This window comes from Cydia pomonella, chromosome 11 (assembly GCF_033807575.1).
Source record: "Cydia pomonella isolate Wapato2018A chromosome 11, ilCydPomo1, whole genome shotgun sequence".
NCBI classification, from domain to species: Eukaryota; Metazoa; Arthropoda; class Insecta; order Lepidoptera; family Tortricidae; genus Cydia; species Cydia pomonella.
The window spans coordinates 11,002,765-11,018,271 of NC_084713.1; the positions used below are offsets into that span (position 1 = coordinate 11,002,765).

General features: G+C 35.8%; 1 protein-coding gene across 6 annotated transcripts in view; it reads right to left on the reverse strand.

The window, feature by feature from the left end:
- LOC133522825 (transcription factor collier) overlaps positions 1-15,507 on the reverse strand; it is a 73,722-nt gene that overhangs the window by 14,826 nt on the left and 43,389 nt on the right. The gene's annotated exons all lie outside the window — the stretch shown is intronic.

Below are 15,507 nucleotides of genomic sequence, written 5' to 3' on the forward strand. Positions count from 1 at the left end.
CAAAGTTCATATATTTTTTTGATCTTCATAATAGCACGTCATGAATAGTTTCTCGGAACACCGGAGGTGCGAAGCGATAAAACTATGTCACCTAATGGCAGCACAGCTGTTTCCACTTTACACCGTACACCCATATTAGGCATTAATTTGTTTCTGCTGTTCACAAATTTGGTTACCGCCTTCCGTTCAGTTTTTGCTCCATTAACACCAATAGTGTCATCTTAATAGCCACTTCAACTGCTTTGTTACTACGAGGAGATTTTAGAATTACGTCCATACACTTGGTTGTTATTTATACACTTAGTTATTGTTTTGCGGCTTGTGACAAGAAATACTTTTATTTTTTGACCCCAGTATTTTGGTTTCGCAAATTTCGGCAATAATAAGTCAGGCGTGCATTTATTTCTGTTTCTTATTTTAATAGCTTCATTCAGTAAATAAAAATAACTCAAGCTAGTACTGATACTGGTATCATCTAGCAGATACACAAGGTTTTTAAAACACCATTACACAATACAAACAGGATTATACAGTCAAAGAACAAACGGAATTTAACTCTCGCCAGTGAAAACTTGGAAACGAAATCAAACAATTTCGATACGAAAGTCGATTGGAACTATCGGCGTATCGGATTACACACAATAGCGGAACTTTACCACATTATATTTAAATTTGATTCACTCGAAAGTACTCCTTATTTGTAAGCAGATAAGGGTGTATGGAGGTGTATTGTTAAGTTTGGTGCGTAACGTTGAGCGTACGATCAGGCAGGCGATCGCGATGAATGCTTCAGCGGAAATATTTTACATGGCCGCGGGCAACGCCGCTGCCGAATATTGTTGTGCCAACAGATGGGTGCATATAGAGCTGGTGCAACGCCTTCGAGTGTGATATTAGCGGCTACTAATTTAATACATTCATGTCCAAATACTTGAGATATTTTCGAGTACTCCCTTTCTCAGGCAGCACTTCAATATTAGATTATAAGGATCACCGCACCTGATGTTTCTGCTATGTTTTAAGTGAATCTTAAAAATCAACCCGTAAAATAAAGTTTTAATTACTGGTAATGTACCTAATCATTTAGCTTCAATTTAAATTACGCAACTTCATATCCTAAACGCGACGCAGATTCCGCAACGTCGTATGTTATATGTATAGGTAAGCGTTTTTGTCACGAGTTTGATCAATATCTTTGTATAAATAACGGGTGGTCATAACTGCTCCTAGTATTCCCCAAAAAACGAACCAGATATGAACCGTGTAGTATTTGCTCCGCCCGCGGCGGCACATCTGTGCGCATTATTTATGTTAAACACCTTATGTCACAATATCGCGAGTTAGAGTTTACGTACTGCGATGACAAGTAAAAATAAAGACTTCGATATATCGAGACGTTCAGTCTCTATGTATACAAAGTTCGTGACAAATGCCGGTATGACGGTAAATTATTATACATCACATCACGTTAAAAACCTCTGTTCTCTATGAATTCGTTCTGACACCTTACCAAATACTATCCAATTATACACCTACATACAATTAAGTATAGTCCAAAAGGTAATATATATGTCTATATATATATATATAATAAATAAATAAATATTATAGGACATTATTACACAAATTGACTAAGTCCCACAGTAAGCTCAATAAGGCTTGTGTTGTGGGTAACTAAGTAAATATTCTTTATTGCACCAACAATTATACATTTTACATACATGTAAAACTACAAATGAATTTTAAAGGAAAATAGAACCAGGTAACAACAGGCGGTCTTATCGCTAAAAAGCGATCTCAACTTACACAACTTACGGCGGTACTTTGACAACGATATATATAATATATAAATAATTATAAATACTTAAATACATAGAAAAAACCGATGACTCAGGAACAAATATCCATGCTCATCACACGAATAAATGCCCTTACCAGGATTTGAACCCGGGACCATCAGCTTCGTAGGCAGGGTCACTACCCACTAGGCCAAACCGGTCGTCAAAATATATTTGTTTAAAGTTTGACAGTAATCACATAGACCCATTGATTATGGAACGGAACCTTTTACAGATCAAAGAAAATCAGATGGTCGTCAGTACGATTCGTGCAACTTCTCATATGAGTTCATATGTTGAAGTTGAAGATTTGAGCAAAACACAAAATATAAGGAGCTACGTCGCTAGATGGTGTGTGGCCGCTTCATCTACCATAAAAACCTCTTTTTTATTTATTTTTTTAGTCTAGAGAATCACGACTACCTAATTTTCTTGCCTTGATTTGACCTCAAATATGGCTATTTGACCCATCGTCGCCGACTTCAGCGCTTGATGTAATTAACTATAACTTATTACTTAGCAGCTTAAAAAAATGCATTTTTTCTTTTCAATTAAAGACATTAGATTCGAAGATAGACAGTTCTTATTACTTCATTGTCTCTAGTACTGTCAAGCGACACCGGCGGAATGAATGGAGATTTTATTTAGAATGTGCGGAGTGAATGAACGGAGTTGAAAAGCGCCGAGCTTTTGAACTGGCTACGATTATCTTTATGTGGAATGTATGAGATTTTCAGGTATATAATGTCAGTATAGATATCGTTTTTTTAACGTAACGCAAAAACCGCTTGTTATGTGTGTCCATCTATAGTACTGTAGGTATTCTTATTGAAACGGTTCTTAAAGAGTACAGTCAGCATCAAAAGTAGCGGATCAAATAACGTTTCATAAGTATCTACCATTCTGTAACAGCTTAATAAAAAGGGATGTCTTTAATATAGAACAACAAAGACTGTAAAAGATATACTATTGAACGCGAATTTTAGAAATTAATCTATATTTGGAAAAGTTATCCAGAATGTCAGATACTTTTGGCGCGTTGTTTCATCCGCTACTTTTGATGCTGACTGTACATACATATTTCTACTTATTGTTTAAAACATTTCGTACATGTCGGTAATCCATGTTTCCAGTGTTCATAGGTAATGAATAAAGTAGATAAAAGACCCAGTAAAGATCTTAATGAGTGGTGATTCGGTTGATTTGTTGATGTCGTTAAACTGTGTTAATTCCAAAAAAGTAAAAGACACGACTTTGAAAATAGCTTCCTATACATTCCTGAGGTACTCTAACCTCCCTACATAATACCTACATCGCTCTCAAACAATAAACGGTTGTTGATAAGGAGCTACTGGTATAAATAATACTTAGTAACAACAGATAGAAGTTTTGCCAGAAACATCACAAATCTTTATGAACTTTCATTTAAAAACGCAAAATATCACTGCACCTTGCACTTACAAAGAGCGGCGGACCATAAAAATGGAATCGAAAAAATCCAGTTAAGTCCACCATTAATATCTTAGAGGGTCACCGACAGGACATCCCTCAGTACGTGGTGACCACTAAGTCCAAGCCCTATATTGCCAAAAGCAACTGAGCCTCCAAATTAAACAAGCTTGTGTAACTGTGATCCCCAGTTAAATAGCAAGTATACGTAAAAAGAGACTAGCATATACTGGTTTTGGTAAGTCGAATGCTTGCGAGGCGATGGTAATAATAGTTTAAGAGTAACGGCGAGGGCGGTAAGTGATATCTATGGCAGCCTTGATTTTAATAAGAAGGCTCTAAGCATGGAAAGGGGATACTGAAATATTGGGCCGAGGACACGGATAAAAAATGTATTGCAGGTCCACTTGGCGGAATCTGGTACGTACTACGTAAGTACTTACGTTATTAGTTACGTTGGAACGTTTGGTTTACATTTTTAGGTTTCATTTAACATTTCAAAAATATTTGTAACCTCAGAAGTCCCAATGTGCATTACAATGTACACTCTGATGAATCTAATTAGAGCCTCGCATAAACGGAATAAAGTAGCATATCTTTTATTTCCTTGCTTTTTCATTACTATACGACAAGGTCCAAATTAAAAATAGGATAGTGGACCTTACGAGGTTAAAATTAAAACGCACTACGGCTCGATTCGAAGAATGATTAAGACACCTATAAGATTTTGGAAAGATCTTTAAAAGATCGATTACTAAACGGCATGTTAAAATTGACGTTTAATTCGATTCCGCTGGGATCCCATTCAAAAGTCTATCTACGATATTTCTAACGTCAAAGTGACATTGGTTGCCCAAATCGAGCTGCTTCTGTCAATTATACAACATACAAACGATATCTAAATGAGAACTTATCTAAACCAGAACTTATCGTTATCGTATCTCATTCTTCGAATGGGGACGCTAGATGTTTCCTCTTTGAGCTCAAAGACAAATAGCCACTTATCCATAATGTAATAGGTTCACTTACTACAATGAAACAACCTCAAACTCACATATTTCTAACAAGATATTAATCAAGCAATCGCACGATATGCAACATCTTTTTACAAAGCTTTAGTTTCTGACATCAACCCTCTGTCTCACATAAACCTAATTAGGATCTGTTTACCTACAACAACAACATCTGTTTACCTACGTAAAGTAATAAACTAATTCATATGTTCTTCTTTATCTGCTAGAGGCGCATTCACACGAGCGACGCGACAGGCGTTAATTTATTCGACTCCGCTCGCAATTTACGATTGTCTGCACACCCCCTAATGTCTACACCTCTCACGGGTGACGTCATAAAGTTGTGATTTAAAATTAGTTATACTATTTTAGTATTCATTTTACACTATTATTTCTCAAGGAAGAATTGAATATCAGTGTGGTACAAATACAATGCCTTTTCTTTCTTTCTCTCCGTCTTAATCTCGTAAGTTTAAAAAAGTCTGTAGAAACGTATTTATATATATGCAAGACCAGTAGGTTTCTATTCCAGTAAACTATTCTACAGAGCGCTAACAATATTCAGACGTAACGTGTTCACTTTCACTTTCCATAAAAACTAAAGCCTGCCCTAGACCGGGGAGCGAATCAAACCATCCCCAATAAAAGTACGCGAATATTTACCTATCGCATCAAGAACAGAGAGGGAACTCCATTTTCCTCGTAAAAACTACCCCCACTTTTCAACCCTCGCGTGTGTTATCATGTGCCTGCTCTATGAATGCTATGAAATAGAAAATATAGCGTGTAAGTATGACGCATTTATTCAATAACATATACTACCTACTTATACCGTACAACCTTCATTTTAATATTGGTAAAATGAATTCATGATGATTTCTGATATATTTATCTGTTTTTGTCAAAATTTAAATGTCGAACTAAAAAGAAATAGTAAGATACTCGTACCTATGTACTTACACAAACATTCCTACTTACCTAGAGTCCTCAGATAGTATGTACTTAGTAAGTGCTATAAATCCTCATTTAAGCCACTATAAAAATCATAATGGATCTGAAACGAAACCTACTAGAATATTTCATCCAAACATCTTTCGCTCGTAACTAAACGTGGCCAAATCTTAAAAACGTCCGACATTCAAGATAATGTTCCTCTCCGCATCAACATCTTACCACGTCGCACTACTCGATGGAAAAAATCCACTAAGGCAGTATAGTGGCGAGGAGGTTGCCCTCTTTCGAGACCAGCGAGGAGGAAGGGGCGCCACCCGCACCCTAGCGACATTCTATGTTTATTTGCATGATTTGCATCGGACATTCCTTGAGCGAGCAAAAAGTTGACTTACGGTATTTTGGTGTGGTGGCCTTTAACGTTTTATTATGATTTGTGTTTTTCCAGCGTTATGATCAATAAAAAAATTGTATGGGCACTCATTTTATTCTTATGTTCTCATTTTATTGACAATTACTATAACAACGCTATTTTACCATATTGAATGGTTACTTAAGAGTAGTGTCAATCAAGTGGCGAATACTGACTATCAACATCAACGTGCCAATCGTTTACGCTCCGTAGCGAACGAAACACAACTGTCACTATCGCACTAATATGGAAGAGTAATAGAGAGAGATGACTGCGCTACGCTACGGAGCGTTAACGATTGGCATGTTGGCTAAGTACCCAGGACGATATTTAGTAAAATTACTTTAAAACAAACTTGTTTTAGATAATCTAACGTTCATAGAAGCTAAACGCACGTGCGGCTAAAAATAGTCGCCGCAAAATATCAATTTCACCTGAAATTCGGAAAAACCGCATCGTGGAACATTCGCGCACTGACAACGGTCTCTTATAACTTTTCCCTTTTAACCTTTCCCCTCCAGCTCCCCGGGGAGGCGGTCCCGGGGGACGCCCTCCCGCGCCACCACTCAATACCGACACGGCATGCTCGTTCCAAAGACTAGACAGGTGGAATGCTAGAATGGACTTTCGCTCAACATATTTGATTGTTTTTATTGTGCTCGAATTGAAGTTAGATTTATTTGTAAGTAGTTGGTGAAAAGACTCGTCACAAATAGGTACTGCATATAAATGCATACAAAAAAAAATGTTAGATTGTTCTGATAATGTTCATATAATTCACTAAATTACTCATTAACATCTTACACCATTATAAAAACTTCACTTGAATTAACACTTAACAGGCTTAAAGTACGAACTGTTAGAAAAAGAAAAATATTGAGGCTTTCTTATTATAGTTATTCAGTATCGTATATAGGTACAGTTACTTTACATATTAACTTTTGAACATCCGAATCACAAGGAATTTTTTTCACTAACGTTTCATTCTTTATAAAATCCACTTTGTTTGATATACTTACTTATTAATTTCTCTTGTCTAATGTATTGGGACCGTGCGAAGTGTATGGTGGGGGTAAGTAAAGCGATCCCAGGGCATAAGGTGGTAAAAATTAGTACTAACTGCGGATAGTGTCTTTAACCTTTCGTACAAGTTATATGGCTCGAAAAGAAACTTTAATTTACGATTACTCCTGAAATATACATTTAAATTGTATGGTGTAAGAGACCGTCGTAATCTGTATGAAATGCTCAATATAACTAACTTTAAATTGATAATTATTAATGCTGTATCTGTGTAAATAGTTTTGCAAATGCCACATACTATGTGATCTTTTTCTAGAAGTTAAGAATGGGTATCGTAAATTATCCTTAAAAGATAGACATTCAACATCGCGGACTTTTTTGTAGACCCATGAAAGAGAGAAAACCCCACCATACATTGTGTTGTTATAACTCAAACGGATTAGGCAGCATTTTTGATTAAAGCTCCTAGCCAGCGTTATTTTTCCAACAAAATCTTATCAAGTTATATAGGTATATTTTGTATCAGAAACCTTCCTCAAGAATCACTCTATTGATATATGAAAGTCGTATGAAAATCTGTTCAGTAATTTTTAGTTTTGGAGTAGTTTTATAAGATGTAGTCCATTGACGTTTTCCCCTAGACTTGCGGACGCTAGGTTGACAGTCATGCACATAGCGAATCCATTACAGTGTCCTGTAAAGTACACTATTTACCTCAGTAAATCATACGATATAATGTTTTTCCAACGGTTCGGCAACACAAACATCACGCGGTACTACCGCTCTGCTCGCTGGTCTAACATCGATTGACAGTAAGACCGGAAGTGTCAGTGAAGTCACCATGACGTAAGTGCTCGAGACGTCTATACACTAGAGATACATAAAGAGTAATGATGTTCAACTAATTTATCTGGGAGAAACTACAAATGTTTCGCTATTTAAACTCTGACAGAAACTACCAGTCTGACAAGTGCTAGTCTTTGAGCGCATGCGACGGGCCTATAACAGGCCCAGTTTTCGACTTTGTTTTTCCGCGTGCGTCCATAGCCAAACGTTAATATTTCAGTATGTACCAAATTCAAGGGTTAACTGCCCCGTCTCATTGGCACTGCAAATAGACACTGTACTTTCTAACGTGCATTACTGAAACCTTTTATTGATATGATGTTTTGGCCATATTCACATTTAATTATAATATATATGACATGCAAAAATAAAAACGATACCTTTTACTTTGTTCTTTAGGCATCTTTCCATATCATAGTTTGGAAAGTTGCATTTACCTATATTTCAGGCCTCGATATTATCATTCGTTAATAAAATTCTAGATTCCATTTGGCACCTATGATTTATTAGAATTGGACCGCTAAAAAACAGCACATGTCTGCGATATCTAGGAGTCACCAAAAATAATTTTAGTTTTCAGAGTTATATGCCTATAGAACTATAACTTCTACGTATTCTAAAAATGTGAGTGTCCATTCGGTCAAATATCAGTTCTATAGAATTAATGTAAAGACCCTGCTCACACACATACATAGTAAATATGAGTCACAATCACAATGGTAGTTTTTGGACGCGTTCGGAGGTCGTAGCGCGACGCAGCCCGTCGCCATGGCAACGCGATAAAACCTCGCCTTTCATAGCCGCCAGTACACTCGAGGATATCAAAGGCTTTATGTTATTTTTTAGGAATCGACCGTGATAGGCCAAAGTGTTGTTTTCATAAAGATTACAAAACTTTGGTCCAAAGAAGTCTGCGTCAGGTGTATTGATATTTGATATAATTTTATTGTAAGATAAATTGGCGGAGTATTTACCTATAGTATAATTCAGAGTCATTATACTTAGAGGTAGAGGCTTAGGTTAAGAAGTTGTATAATTTTGTCAGCTACCAATTAATAAAACAACAACAAATTTGTCTTTCACCTCTGCAACCGCTGGTTAAAAAAATATGCCGTAAACCATCAGAAATACGCCACATTTGAGGGAAAAATTCATCTGAAATTTATCCCGTATACTTGAAAGATACTCTTTCGAATCTAAAAGCGCTTGCTCGGGTCGGAGTAGTTTCCAATTGACAATATACCTACAGCCAACATCGGGCAATCGCTCGCGGGCCGTAAGCCTTTCCCCGCCGCAGAATTCAGATAAAATAATGTTCTGTAGGTACTCAGGAATTGTGTTCTTTAAGCTTGTCTGATTATGGTTGAAGTTTCAAGCTTATGTTTACGTGGCTTTTTTAAAACCTTCCTTATGGTGAAAGCAGATACGTACGCGCAATCGAGCTAAATCAATGACATAAAACTCGATAATACTATTTTAGGACCTAAGAACCATCACCAGTCATACTACCCACAGATAACAAAAAATATAAGAATTCGAATTGTTCTCAAATAATCAATAAGTTTCATTTTCAAATAAATTTATTTATTGAAATTTTACTAGTAGGTAGGTAAGTATGCGATTCCCACACAAAACACGTCCCGCGTCCCACAATTTGCCTGTGTAGGCACCTAATACAGCAACGCAGCAGAAACTTGCTAAATAAAAATTCCACATTTGCATTTAAGACACACACCAGGCACTATCAAGCCGACCTCTTTCCAGCACAATCAACATACAAAGACAAGGGGCTACATAAGCTACATTACGCGGGCATCACTTCATTGTGGGCACCGCTCTAATTGTAACTACACTCTTGGGCGCCATCAGCCGCTCAGCGCTCCGGCGGGTAGGCGTGTGCCACTAATCTTCGACCCCTACATACCAATACTCCACCGAAAAACTACAATCAAACTTACACTCTAACTATATCAACGTAAAGCTCAATTTTAAGTAAAGCTACCTGGTAGTATTTGCAAACGTAGCGAGGGGTTAACACACACTATCAACTCATTAAATTGCATCGCCTTTTTAATGAGTCTGAAAGTGAACAAAGGATATTGCGCGATTACATTAAGTACGTAGTTGTAGCTAGGTGAAGTTTGCTTTCAAGCGTTTGTGTTCCGATAGAGTGGTTTCATTTACTTCGAGCTATCGACGTGTGTGCTTCTAATCCAATAGCTCTTTCTGATCTAACCTAAGATCGGATATACCCAAATAAGATAATATACTTAATAGACTAATTTTAGTTTTAAGATAATTTTACGGTTTCACTCACGTGTTTTTTAGTCACTCGCGCAACATGTTTCGTGGTCCTGTTGGTGCTTGAAAATGAAGACCTAGGCTCTCCGAAACATGTCACGCGAGTGACTAAAAACACGTAATGTTAGTATTACTCACACAATAGTTTAAATCCGATAATTGTAGTTTCTTAGTTTGTTGAATCAAAGCTGAAGTTTAGGTTAGGATAAGAATCATCCGAAGACAAATTATCAACACGGATCTGCTGAAAAAATGTTTTGTTCACTTACCATTTTAGACAAGTATTTTAATAGTTAGTAGTGTTTTGGTTTAACCTGCAAGTCTTATTCATTGGTTGTCCATTCATTAACAAATCCGTGAGATCACTAACATTAACCAGCAACTATTATTGCCTTGAATCTAACATAATTTAAAGCTGTCCACGTGTAAAACTACCTGCGCCACATAACCTAAGTAAGCAGCAACATACATATTGCAGACTACCCTCATATTTACGCGCCGAATATGCTATAAAGTGATATCACGTGATCGTTTCCCGGGTAATAGTTATAAATTACCCGGGTAGTTTATAAAAGCCGGTTAACCCGAGGTAAGCGGACAAGGAGTATAATTTATTATTGGGAAATTCGCGGGTGTATGAAAATACGCAGTTTGGGATGTGCTATGGAGATTATATTATTTACGTATATCGATTATTTACACAATGGAAACTTGTTGAGTAGCCGAAGAACAAATTTGTATTGAACATGTTATTTAATGTTACTGTCGTTATATTATATTACCGTCGTATAATGCATGGACTTCAAAGTAAATCGAAATACATTTTCATTCCTTAAAATGTCAAGCCAAGAAGTAATAAGTACGGATTAAATACGTACGCGATTTTAAAGCTAGTCGATGCAAAATTAATTTTCAAAATACATAGCTTAAGAGATTGAGATCAGTGAGATTGTACTCGTAGAGAAATTGCGTAACTTACAAAAAAGAAAACAAACTTTATATCTAATTCTTTTAAAGAAATCGCTGGAAAGGTGAAAAAAGAAACAGTACCTAGATGTTATTTCAGTAAGAGTAGCTGTAGTGTATTTATATATATATGTACAGATGTTCTGAGTTAACCAGATACCTGTAAGTCCTGCAACGTTAGCAACGTTAGATAAAGTAATGGGCATTTTGTCATTACATATTGGCGTGTGGAGTAAGAAATATGCCGGCTGCAGCACTGTATCATCTCGGCCAGCCCTCGGCGGGGAGTTATTATACCGAGACGTACAGTCTGCTAAGATATACATAAAAGATGAATTTCTGTATACTATCCGTTCGAACTCTAAAAAAATATCTAAATGATTAGCTTTTATTTAACTTGCAATGTACCTATGTATGTTTGTACTGGTCAAATCTAGCAAGTTAAATTTGACCCACTACCGACTTCCAATAAAGCTGAAAATGTGCATACATATGTAAGTCGGGTAACAATGAAATACCTACTATGGTATCATCAAGCTGATAGGAAGTGGCCATAGAAACTCTGTGGTAAAACAACACAACCTAATTGTGCTTGAGGTGTTTAGAATTTTCTCGATAAGCACTAATTAATATAAGCCTGATAAGCCTGTGGAATGAAAAGTACAGTCACCGATAAAATCTTGTACCAAATAATACAATTTTGCCAAAAACTTATTATCAGGTTAACTTAGACATCAAATGGGCTGTTCTATGTCATTGAAACAAAAGTAAATACTGCGTTGGCTCGTGAAATATCGGTTTTAGGTTTAAATTAATATCGATTGTCAGTATTTCTTTTTTGCATCATACCCTACATTGCAACTTATTAATGTCTAATTAACTATCCTAATGACGGGGACATATATTTTGTTTATACATATTACATATAAAATATAAGTATTAGGGGTCCCTAGTAGAGTGAAAATATATTTTACCTAGTGTTTAATCACTGATAACTCTGATAAATAAACACTAAAAACATATTATTAAGATGTTTTTTATAAAAATATTATATGTTATAACACAATTTTTTTACATACCTAAATACCTAGAAGAAATTGTACCTAAATAATTGTAGATGCGATTGTACGTCGTTTCATATTCGAAAACCCCGCGGTATATTTATCACAAAACTTTCAAGGTGACTGAGCTCCTTGCGATCCGGAAATTATTTTAAAAGAGAACTTCAGTTTGACCCAATTTGGTAATACCGATTTGGTCATCAAAGTCATCTTTAAACACAAAGTATCACTAATTTGATTTATATTAAAGCAATAGTTAAATATATCAAACATATTATATATTTTTTTGGTTTATCTTGACCTATATTAAACATGCATGGAATCGATTTCCTATCTGTATGCGTCCTTTAAAAATTATGGTATTAAATAATTAAACGTATTAAATACCTGTCTATTTTTAACTGTATGGTGCACAATAAAGAATATTTACTTACTCACTTATTTATTTGGTTTTAGCATAGTTACTAGAGCGGTTTGTGAATTTCGTACAAGGCATTGATTTTTTGTTCATTTTCATATAGGTCAAAAATTTTAATATATATTAGCAGATTGTTTTGCTCCGTACAAATTAATTTAGAAAGTATATTCATCAGTGAATATAAAAAATACCAAATTCTTAGGTATATTTCATAAACTAAAGATGTTTTTATTTGTAAGTTTTTAACCATAGAGACTATACATCTATTATTAATTATCATTTATTATTGTATTGTAGTAATTATTTATTTTAAGATTATTATAATGTAATGTTTACCCAGGTATATTGGCTGTTGTATTTATAAATGTTGTTATGTATTTTTCATGTCACTATATGATGTTACTATAAATGTTGTATTGACTTGTAAAAGAGCCCTTGAGGCCTACTTGCAGAATAAATTTTTGAATTTTGAATTAAGGGATGATGTCTCCCGGTAAGCAAAATCTTTGCCTGTATTGGGAGACACCGCTCTTCCTTGGTTATTGAAAATGCGAAAGGAAAACTTGAACCTTACAGAAACATGCGAAGGCTTTACGACGGAAACAATCTATATGGAGCCTGTTCTCGAGCGGAATAAATAGACACAATAACCGGTAACAAAACGTTGAAACAAAAACCAACGTGAGCAACACGCCGAAACCAGAACATAAACGTTATATCGGCGATCCAGCCAAACTGCTCTATCAAAATATAACGACCGCGATAAACCCGATGGAAAAGAAAGCAAACGTTTCCATCGAATTTCCAAAGATCGTACAATAAATGCATCCTCTTCTTACCATTATAAAATTCCTATTTCTATCTTTCTCGCGCTAGTGTTTCCTGTTTTATGGGAGAGTCGATAATATTCGGACCGCGCCGCGAGATATGAGTGCTAAATATTTTATGATGTCCAAAGTGTCGATGTTGACTAGGCTGCATCGCCCATCCATCTTTTTATAAAATATAATCCTTGACTTAGGAGTTGTATAAAACCGGGGCCCTACTTTACAAATTCACAAGTTTAAGCAATTACTAATAATGTGGTATGCTCGCACTAACCAATAGCATGCAGTGTTCTGACGCGAGTCTTCTGAATCTAAATTTGAAGAACTTGACTCGCTTATACTTTGCGCTTAAAAAACTTCCGAGTCTTGTAAGTCTCGAATCGAGTCCATTATTGCTTACATTAAGGTGCAGTAGGTTCAACCAGTACAGTTTTAAAAAAATCGTAGTGTTTTTTGCCAAAAATTTTATTAGAAATTTTGAGGCCTTTCTCTAGTAACTTTATCGGTACAAAACTTCATTTATTGGGTTTCGTTCTATAGAAAAAAAACACGAACATTAGGTCTATAACCAAACCTTAAATGTTTGTAACAATTTTTGCACAAAAGTTAAAACTATGAAAACTGCTTCTATAAATGTGAAATTTTATTTTTAATCGAACTCATCGATTACCTACTTTTATTTTGTGAAACTGAAAACGTACAAAAAAACTAAACCAGCCATCTCGCTCACGCTTACGATCAGTGAGAGTGAGAGAAAAACCTGGACTCACGGGGCCTTAAGCGCAACTTAAAAGAATTCGAGACTTCGGATAAAAACTTCGTCAGAAAATTTGTAGGTTTATATCTTCGAGTAAATAAACACTAAGAAAGATAGGCGCTATTGAATTATGTGTACCTAACTCATAATTGGCATGTGGAGACGATGCTTTTTAGAAAGCTTTTGTCCACTTTTTCAGAGATCTCTTTAAAGGACTTAAGTATTTACAAAAGACTCGGGTCCCGATAAGAACTTTAGTTTCGACTTAATGACAAGATTGTGAAAAAAAATTGCCTAATCTTAAAGCTGACAACTGAAAGGACTTTCGTCTTAACCAACACTAATGGCAACAGATCTTTTGATTTTTAAGCACAAAGCAAAGGTCATATTAGGTATTGAAAATTCGTTTACTTCGCACAATAAAAAGTATGTGGCCTCTATAAAAATCGATCAACTTAATTACAACTCAGTTTTTTGTCACGTTTGTCTCTTACAAACGGTCTTGTCGTAATGCCATTAATCTTAGAAGGCTGGCAGCGCAGCAAACGACCTCCCGTTAAGACCCTCCATGGGCTGGGTGCCCTGTAATATGCTTGTGTACCCCAAACGACGCATAACTAAACACCGCGTCCGTACAAGCCAAACACGACCTTCCACTAATTGCTATTAGTGTCATTAACGCATAAACCTTGGTTGTTTTTCCAACCTTTGGTGCCGGATACAAATGGAAAATAAGAAAATAAAGGAATCCCAGTGCGAGAAAAAAATACGTAAGATGTATTTTCTCGAAGAGAAGCGTGTCGGTGGCATTGTTAAATATATCGTCCAATCAGTATCCGTGGAACGAGAAGGAATTAGCGTTTGAGAGCGCACGGAAGCCGAGTCCTGGTCCACCCTTTTATGCGGTGTAATAAAAAAGGTTATTTGAATTTGGAAGAAGAATTAAAAAAGAAAATGAATTCCGCACTAATTTAAGCAGAGCGAGTTCCTCGACGATTTTAGGGGGGATCGAGACGATTTAATGAATCATGCATTTAAGTTGAAAGTCTGTCTCTACGCTTTTAGATTCTTATTGCTTACCCGTAATGGTTTGACAAAAGGCCTTAGTTCAAAAATCCACATAATGAGACGGACGGTAGTCAATAAGCTTACAAGCTAAATCCATCGTACACATATAACAAAATTATGTGGTTTCGTTACGTGTAGTGGAATGCATGATAATGATAACTGTCACACTCATTTAAATATATGTCTTTCTGATGTCAGCGTACTTTCGAATGGTATTACGTCTGACAAAAATATACTAAACATGATGTAGATTTATATAAGTACAGTCACCTACAATAATATGTTATTCTTCGAAGGCTGCAAAAAAATGTGACACTCTTTTATGCGGCCTTCGCTGTGTAATATGTAAGTATCTGTATTAGGTATTTATATTGTTTAAATTATTATATTCTGCAGACCTGTTATATATTTCAATACCTTTCAATAACAGAATACTGTTAAGGTGTAAGTAGAGTTAAAAGCGTTTTACAGGTCCCTAAAAAACTAATCACAGATAAGCGACCTCTCGTCCCTCATTGATCCTCCATCGGAAAGGTTACTAAGGCACTTCGTCTTCATTCGGGAATCCCTTTAAGGA